At 32.6% G+C, this 13,879-nt stretch overlaps 1 protein-coding gene across 2 annotated transcripts in view; it reads right to left on the reverse strand.

Annotated features, from left to right (window-relative positions):
* The window catches only part of LOC148301845 (fatty acyl-CoA reductase 1-like), a 52,072-nt gene that overhangs the window by 15,363 nt on the left and 22,830 nt on the right, over nucleotides 1–13,879 (reverse strand). The window lies entirely within an intron of this gene.

Below are 13,879 nucleotides of genomic sequence, written 5' to 3' on the forward strand. Positions count from 1 at the left end.
TTTTATTTTAGTTTATAAATGTTTGGCTTATAAGTATGTATATTTTACCCGTGGTTGTAAACCATAGGTAAAATTGGTAAATGTATGTTCCATAGTTTTCTTCATCTATGTTGTGATTTCAAAATATATGTATATATCGCTCACTCCTTTCAAGAACGTCATAAATCAAAAATCGTCAATTTTCAATTGTGCATGTTTTTGGAATGCCCAAAAAATGTACTATATTCCAACAAAAAAGGCATATTTTGAAGTTAATATTTACCCGCTACAGGGCAGAAAGTATTGTTTTTGCATTTTGAAGAAAAGGTATTGTTTGATTATTTTTTAAAAATAAACTAAATATTTTTCAAAAGGAGAAAAAACCTTCCGGTTTTACCTAAAAAGACCTGTTGCATAGTAAAAAGTTCAATAAGTGGCTTGATATTTATTTTTAGTACTTTGTATATTTTAAAACTTTAGTAACGTTCTCGTGAAAAGTCAAGTTTTTTGATTTATGACATTTTTGAAAGGAGTGAACGATATGTAAAAATAACTCCTAATTATGGATCATCCAGATTTGTGGACACGCTCAAAATGTTATCTTATTTTTTTACTCTTAAAAAACGACCAACGCTAATCAGCTGGCAGACAAGACGCAGAAAAAAACCTATCACGACCTTGAAAGAGGTTTTAAACCTTCGCGTCAAGTTTTCGGTCAACGGATGATAGAATACTAGCATATAATACTAGTGTATGGCCCCCAGCGCGCCTAAACTGTGTAAAAACCAGTTATTGAACCGTCTGACAATGAACCATGGATATTTGAAAGTGAGACTGACGCAACGAGCGCTTATGGTTAACTTGACCTTAATGGGTGTTTTTAAACTCTCGGTTTTGAGCTAGTCCACGGCAGCGGTCGTCAATGTGACAATGTGTGGGACAATGTGAGGTATCACTGCGGGCCGCACACTTATGAATTGGGTATTATGTACGATAGCCGACTGTTGCTAGGTTCCAGCTCCAAGCTCCTATACATACTCCTAGCCAACCCCTACCCCTATCTAGGCATTTACAGGGCTTATGACCTGTCATTGGCTGGTTTAAGTGGCCACTTGATGCTATTCTCTGAAATAAATTTAAAATATTCTTTGTTTCTATCGAGATTTTAACTACTTAAAAAATTGTGAAAATAAAGTTAGTCGCAGTGCTAAAACAGTCAAAGATAATCTCTGTCTTAACTCGAAACGAATATTAATATCGTGTCATGTCAATTGAAAATGTAATTTAGAGTAACATCTGCAATTATCCGAATCATTTTTTATATCGAATTCGGATACGGATTTTTATTTATTTCGGATATCCGAAAGATTTGGATATGGATAAAGATACCTGTATCATCCCTGATAAAAAAGAAAGAAAAAACAGTTTGTTATTCAAGATTTTTATTAGAACTACAAACATATTTTTTATGTAATTTTTATGCGTAGTTTATAATATTATATTTAATCTACTAAAATTGTTTGCTATATGGCCGCACAAATATCTGCCGCGGGCCGCAGTTTGACGACCAAGGGTCCACGGTGTGTAGTTAGCGTACCAACAGTGTTAGCCTTCACCAGGGCATTGTCGCTCAGAAATAATAAGTCTTGACGTACTCTACATACGTCTAAATGGATTCATGATTTCCTTGGTGAACTTAAAAACAAAAAAAAACCTACTGTAGAACGGGGCTACTTGAACTTTGATGTGCTACTTGAGCCCAGTACAAAAACGAGATTTAAATCTGCATTTGGTCTACAATAATGAACGTATGGTGACAATAAGTGTCACCTGTCAGGAAAACAATGAATCATGTCCATACGTTCATTATTGTAGACCAAATACAGATCTAAATATTTTTTTTTGTACTGGGCTCAAGTAACACATCAAAGTTCTACGGTATTTAATATTTTTTTATATAAACATACATAGGTGAGGATGTATAATCCATTTCCACTTATTTTTGCTAAGAAATTGATCTCTAACCCTTATCCGCACCCAATGGTGCCTAGGGCACTGCATCATATAAACGCAGTGTTATATTGATCATAAACACACGAAGGAAAGGTGAAAAGCCCTCCGCTTCAGGCACCAGTCCAGGGTAATATTGAATAAATATTAGAGTGGAAAAATCACTTATGTTTATCTGACCCCCCCTTGGGAATCGAGCCCGGGACCTCCAGAACGGTAGCCGAGCATGCTGATCATACTACGGAGGCGGACATTATTGTGAACTATATACATCCATTTCCTCTAACTAAACTCATATTTAACAGATTCAATGAGTCCTTTGGTTTGGGAAAGAAACTTTGTTTTCTAAGAATATTTTTTTACCGATATCCCATAGTCATTTTGAAAAATCCCATGCTATGAATAATTTGATAAGATGGGCCTCAAAAACATTACGATGAAGACCTTGAATGAACAAAAGAGGCGTCGGAAGACCGCAAAAGAGATGGTCCGACGACGTAGTCGCTGTGGGGGGTAGAAACTGGCAGCTAGAAGTAGGTCAGAGGGCTCATTATAAAAAAGAAGAGGAAGAATTGATACACCTATATAAATAAATAAATAATAAAATAAATCAAATAAAGACTATTTGCTAGATGTTAGTTCCCTAAGTTTGTGTAAATTTTAAAATTTGCTTGGATTATTTACTGAAGAGACAGATTTCAGCTCCTTTTTTTGTAGTACATGCTTGCTAACTTTTTACTTTTTCAACTTTTTTTATGTTTTTAAGTTTTCAAATTTACTAAAAAAAAATAAAAAAAATTGTTTTCTGATAGTCAAGTATTTTTTGTATTTTATATTTAAAAAAAACTAACTAACCATCAGGCCGCTTCCCCGCAGGGGTAGGCAGAGAGAATAGAGTGCCACACCACTCTGTCCTTGCAAACATTCTTCGCCTCTTCCACGTTCATGGATCTCCTCATACATACCCGCCGATTGTTACGACTCCTAACCTGACCACTTTCAAGTATTTGGCATACCTGATCGTGCTATGTTTTTCTCGGTCTTCCCCTGCTTCTTTTCCCACTAACATTCACGTCATAAATTTGTTTTATTTTATTTTAATACTATTATTCTAGTTGTACTTATAATCCCTATACCCTTATACCCTTTCCTATGACTAAATTGTATTGTGTACCCACACACAGGCCATGCCTTTGTGGGATCTTTTTTTGTATTCATATTAATATTTTATTCATATTTTTTTGTATTTGAATGTATGTCATGTAATGCAAAAGAATTTAAAATAAAGAAAAAAATGAAATCTAAATTTAAACATGCTGTATATTAGAAATATTAGTATACAAACAGAACCACAACAGGTTATCAACGAAAAATAATTATTCACCTTTTGAAACGCCCTTGATAGTGCTTGGCCTACATTACATGCGAAACGTTTGATATAAATTTTTACTTGTAACTGACCTTTCAAATACTTCAAGTTTGCCAACATTTGCAGTGATATAGAGTATTTTTGTAATTTTATTAACGGTGGAAGTCTTGCTAATCGTCCAACGCATTAAGCCATATTAAATTAATACTACTTCGACCTTGAAGTAATATAAATTTACAACATTTTGAGTGTGCGAATGCCCAGACTTCCATATTCTTCTTCATCTTTGATGAGATGTCAATAAATAATATGAAAATAACTCTGTAATAGGAGATAATCCAGATTTTGTGAACAAGTATTTAGATTCACCCTGAATGTTGTATCTAGTGAAATTATAAGCTTAAATGATAAAAAATTAAATAATATTTTGTGGCGTTTCTCATGTGTGTGATTATAATCCAGCATTCGGAGTTAACATACTATTAAAATAGTTTCTGTTCAATAAAAAGCTTCTTTTCATCTCACCAAAAGATGTCTCTAGTGAAGTTCTTGTGATTCAAAAATAATGTTTCAAAATTGGTTCGTATGTATAGAACTTCAAAGAATTTTAGTATTGTGGTTGTCAATAATGGGTAGAATTGGTGAATGTTATACGTGTGTAAAATGATCACTTAAACCAGCAAATGACGGTCGTCGGCCCCGTAAATGCCCAGACTTCCATATTATTCTTCATCTTTGATGAAATGTCAAAAAATAATATGAATATAAATTTAATTTCAACCTAAGAAGGACCACTGCAATTCAAAAACCCCAAAATTTTTCTATACCGTACCGCGAACGGTGATTATTTGTTTGATTGACGTCCAAGTAACTATTATTCTAACATTTTTATATCATGATTCATTACTTGTAACTGACCTTTACAGAATTGTGGGTGCCTCGAATTTGCTAACATAACTAACTAACTAACCATCACGCTGCTTCCCCGCAAAGGTAGGCAGAGAGAATACAACGCAAAACCATTATGTCTTTGGAAACATTCCTCGCCTGTTCCACGTTCATGCATCTTCTCATACATACCCGCCGATTACTACGACTCCTAAAACCTGACCACTTTCAAGTATTTGGCATACCTGATAGTGCCATGTTTTTCTCGGTCTTCCTCGGGTCCTTTTTCCAATCACATTAGCCTGATAAATTTGTTTTACCGTTCTTTCCTCACTCATTCGTTCCACATGTCCAAACCATTTAAACACACCATTCTTAATTTTATCGACAATGCTTATCTCAGCTTCACATTTCTTCCTAATTTCGCTATTCGAACATCTATCATACATCGTTTTGTTGCACATTCTTCTGAGAGATCGCATTTCGACTGTATTCAGTCTACTTTCATCCTTATTTTGCCAACTCCATGTTTCACTTCCATACATTAAAGTTGGAACCAGGACTCCGTTGTACACTGCCAGTTTAGCTTCCGCTGATAGGTTTTTATTTGCTATTACTGATTTCAGTGCACCATTTACTTAATTTGCTACCATTCGCACTGATGGTACTATTTTATAATTTTATTAAGTTCGACGAATAAAGCGACATTAAAAGTATACTTTTTCGGCCTTCGCACCTTATCCCGACCTAAAAAAGACCACTGGATTTCAAAGACCCGAAAATTTTCTATTCCGTACCGCTTACGGTGATTGTTTCTTTGTTTAGTGATCACTCAATGTTCAAGTAACTATTATTCTAACATTTTGATACCTAATTTCTGAGGTCTAATTGACCTTCACAATGTTACTGCTGCTTCAAGTAAACCAACATACCTTTAAATAGTATTTTTATAATTTTATTGCGACACAAAGGTGGAGTTGTCATAAATTGTCTGACGAATAAAATTATATTTAATTATATATGCTATTTCGGGCTTCACATATTACCAACCTGAAAAGGACCACTCGAACTCAAAGGAGTTAGAGTGGTCCTTTTTAGGTTTGTAATATGTACCTTTGCTCCAAATATTATTCATTATTATTCAAATTAAGTTTTTGGCAACCTTTTCACATTAGATTATTCGTTCTTCCACATGCCCAAACCATCTCAACACACCTTCCTTAGTTTGATAGATAATGCTCATCTCAGCCTTGCATTCTTTCCTTATATCACCATTGGAACATCTCCCTGTGAGGGCTTCATCTCAACACACCTTCCTTTGTTGAATAATGCTTATCTCAGCCTTGCATTATTTCCTTATAATCACCATTGGAACATCTTCCTATGAGGGCTTCATCTCAAAACACTTTCCTTAGTTTGGTGGATAATGCTCATCTCAGTCTTGCATTCTTTCCTTATATCACCATTGGAACATCTCCCTGTGAGGGCTTCATCTCAACACACCTTTCTTAGTTTGCTGGATAATGCTTATCTCAGCCTTGCATTCTTTCCTTATATCACCATTGGAACATCTCCCTGTGAGGGCTTCATCTCAACACACCTTCCTTTGTTGAATAATGCTTATCTCAGCCTTGCATTATTTCCTTATAATCACCATTGGGACATCTTCCTATGAGGGCTTCATCTCAAAACACTTTCCTTAGTTTGGTGGATAATGCTCATCTCAGTCTTGCATTCTTTCCTTATATCACCATTGGAACATCTCCCTGTGAGGGCTTCATCTCAACACACCTTTCTTAGTTTGCTGGATAATGCTTATCTCAGCCTTGCATTCTTCCTTTTATAATCCATTACAACATCTTCCTATGAGGGCTTCATCTCAACACATCTTCCATAGTTTGCTGGACAATGCTTATCTCAGCCTTGCATTCTTTCCTTATATCACCCATTGCAACATCTTCCTATGAGGGCTTCATCTCAACACACCTTCCTTAGTTTGATGGATAATGCTTATCTCAGCCTTGTATTATCTTCTTTTATCACCCATTGCAACATCTTTCTATGAGGGCTTCATCTCAACACACCTTCCTTAGTTTGTTGGATAATGCTTATCTCAGCCTTGCATTCTTTCCTTATATCAGTCACCATTGGAAAATTTTCCTATGAGGACTTCATCTCAACACACCTTCCTTAGTTTGCTGGACAATGCTTATCTCAGCCTTGCATTCTTTCCTTATATCACCCATTGCAACATCTTTCTATGAGGGCTTCATCTCAACACACCTTACTTAGTTTGCTGGATAACGCTCATTTCAGCTTTGCATTATTTCCTTATATCACCCATTTCAACATCTTCCTACAGGTTCTTCATGAGAGAGGGTTGGATCACAGCTGAATTTCAAATTGCAAGGTTTTGGCAACCATTTCCACACTGCGTTCATCTCGTTTCGTTTCCCAATACGTCTGCCGTCATACGTGTACCTAGCAGCCGGTAGGTATGTGCAAATATTGTAATAATATTATCGTAAACCTGCTCATATCTGTGTCAAGGTCTGCCGCTACATAACCGTTCTTCCTGGGCCATTAATTATAACTACACTCATACTATCGTGCATGCCCACACGCTAAACCAGGGGCGTACGTTCGGTGCAGCCGCGAAAATATTGCCTACCTTAATATATTAAGAAATTTCTAATATCTTAATTTATAATTCTTCTTCTAAACACTATCCGCACCCGATGGTGCATAGGGCACTGCATCGTGTTGACGCAGTGTTATCTTGATCGATACTTTATTGAAGGTAAGGTGAATAATCCTTAGTTTCAGAGACCAGCCCAGGGTAATATTAAATAAATACGAGAGATTAAAATCACTATCGTTTATTTTTAAACAAATTTATACGGCGAATGTAATTGGGAAAAGAAGCAGAGGAAGACTGAGAAAAATACGGCACGATCAGGTATACCAAATACTTAAAGGGGTCAGGTTAGGAGTCGTAATAATCGGCATGTATGTATGAGGAGATGCATGAACGTGGAACAGGCGAAGAATGTTTGCAAATACAGAGTGGTGTGGCGTTCTATTCTCTCTTATAGATGTTCGTATACATATACGTATACACATATATATATATATATATATATATATATATATATATATATATATATATATATATATATATATATATATATATATATATATATATATATATATATATATATATATATATATATATATATATATATATATATATATATATATATATATATATATATATATATATATATATATATATATATATATATATATATATATATATATATATATATATATATATATATATATATATATATATATATATATATATATATATATATATATATATATATATATATATATATATATATAAATATATATATATATATATATATATATATATATATATATATATATATATATATATATATATATATATATATATATATATATATATATATATATATATATATATATATATATATATATATATATATATATATATATAATATATATATATTGACTGCTCGCCACTGTTATGCTCCATACATCATTATCTGACCATATCAATTAATTGCATATACAGACCTAATCTCGAGTTAAGACACGTCAAAATAACGAAACAAGTACCGGATATCCGGAACTCCATACATCATTCCTCTACACGCTTCTATTAGGAAAAACCGTATTACATTCAATGCTCCGAATATCTCGGGAATGAGCTCTCTCAGACGTATGTGCGGTAAAACGGTGTATGACAGATGTTCGAATGGTGAAATTAGGAATTATTGATAACATTAGATGTAACACTCTCCTTTCTTTCATCGTTCACTTTGTGTAATACTATTTTAAAAACACTAATTCGTGACTGCCGGTTTTTCCCGGTATGTAAAAATAATCCAGGGATTGGATCATACATAAAAATAAATGGGTCTCTGCTAAAATAGGGGCTTTGCTCAATCCAACATAGACGACTGTTGTGAACTCATGTATACTTTGTCATAAGATTGATCAATATATCTAAGAGTTTGAGTAGTGTATAAAGTGATCAATTATCTAGCCAATGACAGGTCATGAGCCCTGTAAGTAAATATCTTGCAAACAAAATAATATCTGCTAAAATAAAACCAACCACAGATGGCTCCAGTGAAATCACGTGTGCAGTGTCACGAGATTGATGACATATGTAGGAGTTCCAAAAATTGTGAAGTGTTGTCGTCATGGTGAATGTTACACACGTATAAGTAACCAGCCTATGACAATTCATATGCCCTATAAGTATCCAGACTTTCATATTCTTCTCATTTTTGTTGAGATGTTAAAAATGTTATGTGTCGCCTATTTTCAAAATCCGCCAGATCCATGTAAGTCGATTTTACAAAAAATGCGAAATTCTCCGGGTAACATTTATGTACAAAAGATTTGTCCATCTTTAGATAAAATATTATGAAATACAGAATTTCCCATTTTTTATATTTTTTTCAGTATTTAAATAAAACACGAGACGCAAACCGATGATGACGTCATCTTAATTTTTGACCTATCCCCGCTCTCTGATTGACCGATATGGGTCAGAAGTCAAGTTTCATGAATATAACGGAATTCGAAAAAAAACGCTGTTTTTAAGTATTTTTTAGCAGGATTTTCAAGTATTTAAATATTTTAAACCCACAATTGGCATTCCGATAGTGTTTATTTTAAAATCTTATAAAATAAGATCTGGCGGATTTTGAAAGTAGGCGACACATCGCTTACTCCTTTCAAGAACGTCATAAATCAAAATACTTGGTTTTTCAGGAGAAAGTTTTTAAAGTTTAAAAATACAATACAATTTATTAAAAATAAATATCAAGCCACTCATTGAATTTTTTACTGTGCAACAGATCTTTTTAGGTAAAACATGAAGGTTTTTTCTCCATTTGAAAAATATTAAGTATATTTAAAAAAATGATTAAACAATACATTTTCTTCAAAATGTAAAAAAAACACTTGCTGCCCTGTAGCGGGTAAATATTAAGTTAAAAATATGCCTCTTTTGCTGGGATATAGTACATTTTTTGGGCATTAAGAAAACATGCTCAACTGAAAATTGACGATTTTTTATTTATGACGTTCTTGAAAGGAGTGAGCGACATATGACATTTTAAGTGGATTTGAAGAAAGAATTTGGCTACAAAAAAACACCAAATGTAGAATTTTTATTAGTTATTGTACGTATTTATTGGGTAACAGATTATGTTATTCGCACCCATTTATAATTTATATTATATATTTTATGTAGGAGTTTTATGTATAATTTTATGTCCTGAATTTTATTGGATAATTTAATTTTCTCAATGAAAAATATAAATAAATGTCCTCAGCCTATATTTTATTTAAAGACGAACATTATTTTTCATACGTACATTCTCACCTAATGGTGCAAAGGGCACTGCAGCAAATCGATTCAATATCAAGTACAATTTTTTTTTTTGTGTTTTTTTTACTTCTGTTATATTTTTTGCGTATACATTTTATATTATTTTTTGACATCTCATCAAAGATGAAGAAGAATATTGAAGTCTGGGCATTTACGGGGCTGACGACCGTCATAGGCTGGTTCAAGTGATCACTTTACACACGTGTAACATTCACCAATTCTACCCATTATTGACAACCACACTACTCAAATTCTTGGAAGTTCTATATACATGAACCAATTTAGAAACCTTGTTCTTGAATCACTAGAACTTCTCTAGAGACATCTAACTAACTAACTAACTAACTAACTAGTTAGTTAGTTAGTTAGATGTCTCTAGAGAAGTTCTAGTGATTCAAGAACAAGGTTTCTAAATTGGTTCATGTATATAGAACTTCCAAGAATTTGAGTAGTGTGGTTGTCAATAATGGGTAGAATTGGTGAATGTTACAAATTCTTGGAAGTTCTATATACTTCAAATTCTTGGAAGTTCTATATACATGAACCAATTTAGAAACCTTGTTCTTGAATCACTAGAACTTCTCTAGAGACATCTATTGGTGAGATGTAAAGAATGTAATATGTTCATTTTATACATTTTTTATACCATATGAACTTTATAGGCTTCCATATTTCGATTAATGTTTTGAAATGAATAATTAAAAATTAGTTGGTTTTATTAGAATTTTTAAATATTATCTGTGTGACGATATCGCCAATGCTAGACGATGTATAGCACCTATTCTAGGCAACTAGAAACTGCTGAAATGCGAATATATATATCGCCCACTCCTTTCAACAACGTCATTTATCGAAAAATCGCCAATTTTCAGTTGTGCATGTTTTCAGAATGCCCAGAAAATGTACTATATCCCAGAAAAAGCGGCATATTTTTAACTTAATATTTACCCGCTACAGGGCAGAAAATGTTGTTTTTGAATTTTGAAGAAAAGGCATTGATTAATTATTTTTTTAAGTATACTAAATATTTTTCAAATGGAGAAAAAACATTAATGTTTTACCTAAAAATATCTGTTGCACAGTAAAAAGTTCAATAAGTGACTTGATATTTATTTTTAATACATTGTGTTGTATTTTTAAACTTTAAAAACGATCTCCTGAAAAATCACGTCTTTTGAAATATGACGTCGTTGAAAGGAGTGAGCGATGTATAAATATGTTGTTTGCCCACATTTCCATCCGCGTTTTCTTCGATGCCTAGAATGTTCATTCTGTTCTAAATGAGGTCGGACCAAGTCTTGAAGGTATGAATAAAGTATACTTGGGCAATGCACTCCGGGTCTTAGTGGGGTATTTCGTAATACCTGCCTGAGTTCACTTTCCTCGGTGTAATGCAACTCTTCATAGAACTAACTGCTTATTGGTCCGAATCGTAACAAACCCGTTCCAGAAGCTCGTTTGTCAATTGTGGCTGGGCCAGTGGTAGCCAAACTCATCAGACAAAGAGCTAAATACATATTGCTAACTCCTTTCAACAACGTCATTATTTAAAAAAAACATGATTTTTCAGGAGATCGTTTTTAAAATTAAAAAATATATTCAAATGAATTTTAAATTAATATCAAGCTACTTATTGAACATTTTACTGTGTAACAGATTTTTTAAGGTAAAACCAGAATGTTTTTTCTCCATTTGAAAAATATTTGGTATATTTAAAAATATAATAAAACAATATTTTTTCTTCAAAATGCAAAAACAACACTTTCTGCCCTGTAGCGGGTAAATATTAAGTTCAAAATGTGCCTCTTTTGCTGGGATATAGTACAATTTCTGGGCATTTCGAAAACATACACAACTGTAAATTGACGAATTTTGATTTATGACGTTCTTGAAAGGAGTGAGCAATATGTTTATTAAATCATCGATTACAAAGAATGCTGTGAATAGAGTGAAAATATATATATATATATATATATATATATATATATATATATATATATATATATATATATATATATATATATATATATATATATATATATATATATATATATATATATATATATATATATATATATATATATATATATATATATATATATATATATATATATATATATATATATATATATATATATATATATATATATATATATATATATATATATATACATTTATCAAATTTAGACTCGGTTTTAAAAACCGGACGATATTTGCAAATTCAACACACTTCATTGTTGGATTTTCCTCGCTTGGTATTTGTCGCTTGAAGTAAGTACATAGGAACTAGAAACGCAACCAGCAGTAGATAGTCTATTGAACAAAGAGATTAAAAGAAACAGAAACAGATTTTATCACGAAATTGGAATTAACCCACTTAGAGCTTTATTTCGGTACAGTGACGATAATTTTATTTTATTTATTTATTTGGGATTTTTACAGCCACTAGAAAACAATATACAATATATTGTATTGTCTGTATATCGTAGTCATACAGGAGAAAGTGACCAAGTGCATTGTTTTACAAAAACGTGATCGTTGACTATTTGATATCTTACTAGCTTAATATTGCCCTGAAAAAATCCCAAAGGATTTTAAACTTGGAAGTATAATATATTGACTTGGTAAAAATGACTAACTGCATTGATGTTTATTTTGTTGCCAAGCAAAAGTGACTTGAATGGCCCTCCTGAACATTTTACGTTTTGGTAGTTGGTCACTTTCTCCTGTACGACTACGATATGTTTTTAGTGTTTGTTAAGTTTATTTTTTAAAAGTATGTGTGTGTTTTTTATAAGTATATTATTATATTTTTAATTTCTAAAGGGAAGCTGTTGACTTTTTTATTCCCGTATACGCTATTTTTTTGGTACTTTTTTTTTTTTTTTTTTTGGAATCTGAGCCCACCATCCACCCGCAGCAGTTATAGAGTCCTGAGGGACTCTCTGTCAGCTGCACATAGAGGAAAATCTTCAAAATATTTCTGAAGAAATAAATATTGCTCTATTCAATTAATGAGGGGGGAGGAGGATGTACGGACAGAGGCCGACACTTCGTCCCCACCCCTCGGGATCCCCTCATTACCTCTTTTAATTTTAATAATTTTTTTGGTACTGTTTTATGTTGCATTTGGGTATTTTAAAATTATTTATATATATCTTTTTGTTGTTTTATATTGTTTTGTAGTGGGATTTTTACAGCCACTATAAAACAACTTACAACAGCAATCAATAAATCTACAGCCAATTAAAAAAATCCACTGATAATACTATTCTTATGAAAGTTATGTTGGTTGGGGTGAGTGTGTGTGTGTGTGTGTGTGTGTGTGTGTGTGTGTGTCAGTGGCGTGCCTAGGGTTTACCAGTAAGGCAAGCCTATTATTTTTCACATTCGTGAACACATGATGTACCTATAATTTCTTCACCTTATATCATTCCCGTATAGTAAGCACCCTGAAAGTATTGTAAATATAAACAATGTATGCTAATCATTGTAAAAATGTGTATACATGTAACTTTTGTAAGGTATAGCCATCACCTTTAAACAAAGAAAATGTTCACTATAATAAAATATCATCCTCAGATATCAACCATTACCAATAAGTACCATCACCATATAGTGGCATGCATAGTGTTTAATAATCATATTATCACGATAATTTAAAAACAGTCACACATAAATTATGTATTTTTAATCATTTGGTCTAGATTTAGTCATTTTTATTTGGAGTTTTAAGGCAGGCCGGGCTTTTAGGCTTCTAGGGAAGTATCGCCACTGGTGTGTGTGTGTGTGTATGTATAGTACCTATTCCATGTCTACATGAATCATCCAACATCCAACAGGGATTATAAACAGTTGGCTTGTTGAACAAACGCCAACGACCAATCATTCACCTAATTTCCTGCTTAGTTCTTTTTTTATGGAATTAGTGCTTTTCCCAAATATATCTACGTCATTAAACATTTTATTGTGAATTTATTAAAGTAACATTAAAACAAATCCAAAATCATGGTTTTTGAAAGAGATGAATGTAGATCTGAGTGTGAAATATTGGTAAATGGGGAGATTTTGGAACAGGTAGATGATTTCATATATTTGGGTAGTATGTTTTCTAGGGTTGGAAAGATTGATAAAGACATAGAAAGGAGAGTGAATGCTGGGAACAGAGTGAATGCTGT

Source organism: Brachycentrus maculatus, unplaced genomic scaffold (genome assembly GCF_059751285.1).
Source record: "Brachycentrus maculatus isolate JH-2025_06_01 unplaced genomic scaffold, ASM5975128v1 h1tg000513l, whole genome shotgun sequence".
Taxonomy (NCBI): Eukaryota; Metazoa; Arthropoda; class Insecta; order Trichoptera; family Brachycentridae; genus Brachycentrus; species Brachycentrus maculatus.